Genomic DNA, 4,106 nt, shown 5'->3' with positions numbered 1-4,106 from the left:
GTAACAGGCAACTTCTCAAAGTTCCAACCCTATATTGAATCATACGATTTGTGTGGTTCCCGTAAAATCGTTACCTTAAAAGTATCGGGTTTTATACGTCTAGTTCAAGACATCTTCAAAACTACTTTGCTCAAATTTGAATCAACAGATCTTTACTACAAGCATTAAATACATTAGTTTTCCTTAATAAACTTATTTTTTGATCTTTTATCAACATAAAATGATTCATACATTGTAGCTAACGTAAGCATATCTTTAATTTTTGGCAAATATTTCACATGTATTACATTTTATCAAAATAATCTTATGCACCATTGAAGAAATACGTTCATTGATCATTATGGTACAAAATACTGTACTTATGGTAATAATAAAAATAGAAAAATAGAATAGAATTGTTTTAATTTGCTGAGAATACTTTTTTATTGAAATAAAACATCTTTTGTATAAATTATTAAAACGTACACATATTAGAACCAAAACAATTCATTATAAACTTTGTAAATATTCTTCAGTAAACAAATACAATCTATTTTTGGTATTTACTCGATACCTAGGAATAATACTGTTATATCCCGTGGAGATTTTGTGAATGGTAACTTTGAGAACTATTTATGGACCAATGTGATACGTATATTTCCTATTGTATAATTGTCAAGTAGCTTAACTATTCATATTTGTGTCCCTCTCATTATAAGCTTTATTTTGACCTATGAACTATTATTACACAATTTACCATTCTTGAATTATCCCCAGTCCATTAATTGCTGTTCCCCCTATTCACAGCCACATTTGGCTAAATCTTGTACAAATGTTATTTTCTATTTTATGTTACGATGTGGTCAGCTTGTTTGGTATATAAACTCAGTATGCTTGAGAATAATAATTCATATTGCAGAGGCTGTTATTGGTGTTCTGGACTTAACTGGGTGGGCTAGGCAAAAAGTAGGACTGATAAGCACTCAAGACTAGTCATACGGCTTTTGTGTATCATTGCTCTGACCAATAATTCACTCCTCTCTGATAGGCGGTCTTATCACACATTTATATTAACAGGCCACTCAAGCAATCGATATAACAAATACACCATTACTTGAACTGATGAACATTAAGTGGAGTTTAAGCTTAACATAATTAACACACATTTTAATAACAGTAGTAATATAAATCAAAAGATATGGTACAAAAAGATGTACTTACATTCTACTCATTTCTTTATAAGTAGTTAATAAACATTACTATTTTCATGTTTACATTCACTACGTACATTTTAATGAACATGAAAACCTACTCTATGACTGTAAGGATGGCTCGTTGGCAAACTCAAGAAAGCCTTAAGAAGCCCAAAGAGCCGAAGATATTCCATCCAACCATCGCTAGGGGAACATTCTAGAATGTTGACGTGTAGCTTCCGTATTGGATGAATAAGAAGCCCCTCCTATGTGCCTATTGGCTGCCCGAAATGATGATTTACTTTCAGTCAAAAACTATAAATACATGAGATTTTTGTACCATATTTGACACTGTTTGGAATAACATTCCTTCTACTTGTATTCTGTCTTCTGATTTTGCGACTTGGGAGGGTTCTAGCGTTCGAGTGCTCAAGTATTACGCGACATACTAAGAATCTAAGTTCGAGATATAACAATGACATACTAAAAATATTTAACTGACTGACTTCTAATAATTCTTATCAAAATTAAAAGTATAAAATTTTAAAAAGAACATAAATAGAGATAACAGAAAACTTTATTCCACCACAGTATTCGACTGTTCTTTATATTTATTATGGGATGAAATGTTCGGAATCATTACAACAAAATGAATCTATTATAGTGCTTACAGTTTTTGTGAAAACATCCTACGTTTGTTTTACTTTACGGCTGATTTTCATGCCTACTGTAAGTTAATTCTAATGGTGAATAAACGAGAATATATAATTTATATATTTGTGAAAATGACATGTTTACTCAATAAAAATAGTCAGGTTAAAACAAATTGCTTACTTACTTACTCCTGTTACACCTCGCAGAAAACCATACGCCACTCACCAGCATTCTTCATCAAATTCTCTCCTGATCAATACTTTTCAGTTCTATGCAGTTGGCACTCACCTCCTGATGTAGTCTGGTGATTTTCGTAATGTGTGTCCTATCCACTTCCGATATCATTTTCTAGTCTCCTGTTCGATCAGAAGCTGGTTTGTTCCATCTCACAGTAGGCTGTTGTTGATGATATCTGGTCAATGGATATTGAGTATCTTATGTAGAAAGTTGTTTATAAATACTTGTACCTTTTTGATAATTTTTTTAGTAGTTCTCCATGTTTCAGCTTTGTACAGTAGGACTATCTTGACGTTCATATTGAAGAATGTGAATTTGATATTGGTTAACAGTTGTTTTAAATTCCATATGTTCTTCAATTATAGCAATGCCTGATCTAGCTTTATCAATCTTTGTCTTTACGTCTGAATTGGATCTTCCTTGTTCATCGATGATGCTGTCATAAAACATATAGGCTATATGATATTATAATACATTTTTAATTAGTTACATAGATGTATGCATACCAAATAATCTAAAAAATGAAAGTAATTTTAACTATTTCACAGAAATTTACTGTTATATGAATAATCACAGGACATATAGCACAAAATTTACATCATTATCATTTAAAGTGCTAAACAAAAAGCTCAATAACCAATTTATCATAAAGACTATTCTCAGTTTTGATATAATTAACTATGATCTTACTATGAGTATCTGAATCAACTTACTTTGTTGACACGCCTTTTTTTAAAAAGGATAATATCAGTAGTTATTGTAAATTAATTTTCAGTAATCACTGTATAAACCTTAATTATTAGTTGTGTCATTATTTAAAACACAGTCCATAATGGTAATTTATTTCGGATTATTTAGTTTAAATTTAGTTTGACAAATATTTAGTTATTTTTAATAGTTGAGATCATGAGTTCAGAGATTGAGCGCTTGCGCACGAGATCAATAAGTTCTGGGTTCGAATCTCGCGAGGCGGGATTGTGGACGTGCACTGCTGAGGAGTTCCACAATAGGACGAAACGGCTGTCCAGTGCTTCCAGGTTTTCCATGGTGATCTAGCTTCAATTGACTTATGATCTCAACTATGTAAAATTACTATCATATCTCCAAAACCCTTTTCTGATAAATATTTAGTTGTTAAATGATTAAATATTTTGTGACAATACTTCGACCATAAAGTGTGTAAAGTACGGGACATTAACTGTTAGAGATTGATCAGGTAGTAAATAAATCCTAAACAATCAGATAGAAATATCTTGTAGGCGAAGATGGATTGTGACTAGCAGTGGAATCCAGGATGCCCGTTTCATCTTACTTGGGACTCTTCAGCTGGATGTACCTGTATCTCAGAGTTGATGTCCACTTCGTGACTCGAATGCAGTATTAAGTGAATTTAAAAATATCTTGATTGTGCAAAGAACTTTGTAGAGATTTTATGTTTTTGGAACGTCTTTCTCATCACGAATTGATAGTAACAGAATGGTTATTAAGAACTAAGATGAATTGAAAAGCTCTTTTATCCTGATTTGTAGTTTATTATTTGACCTTGAATAGAACTCAACATAGGATCGGACCTAGTGTAGTGAACAAGAACACAGGTGGGGACAGTCGAATGTATTTAAGCACAAATTACAGACTATTTCACTAAGTTTTGATAACCATACAGTAAACAGTTAATTTGCAAAATAACAATCAATTGTCTCAATCTTCACTGTTTCTTCTGTAAATATCAATCCATCTTCTCTGATTTCATAGTTCATGCATTTTCATACCGATTGCGTTTCGTTTCTGTGCTTTCCTTATCGGTTTTTGATGTGGGTTTGTTCTCTGAGCTGGATGGTTTGGTCATGGAGCTTTCATCGTCCTTCTGAACGACATCAAGTTCATTCACCATTCGTTCCTTCATGATACTGAATCCCATGTGCACCATTGATTTGGAATCAGGGTTTTCCTACTCCCCTAAATGTACCCTCCATGTCCACCAACCCGGTTAAAGCACCGAACATTCGCTTTTCATCCTCTCAATTTCATAAACAACACCCCCAC

Source organism: Schistosoma mansoni, chromosome 4, assembly GCF_000237925.1.
Source record: "Schistosoma mansoni strain Puerto Rico chromosome 4, complete genome".
NCBI lineage: Eukaryota > Metazoa > Platyhelminthes > Trematoda > Strigeidida > Schistosomatidae > Schistosoma > Schistosoma mansoni.
The sequence above is the reverse complement of the archived record's forward strand: the minus strand, read 5'-3'. Positions refer to the sequence as shown.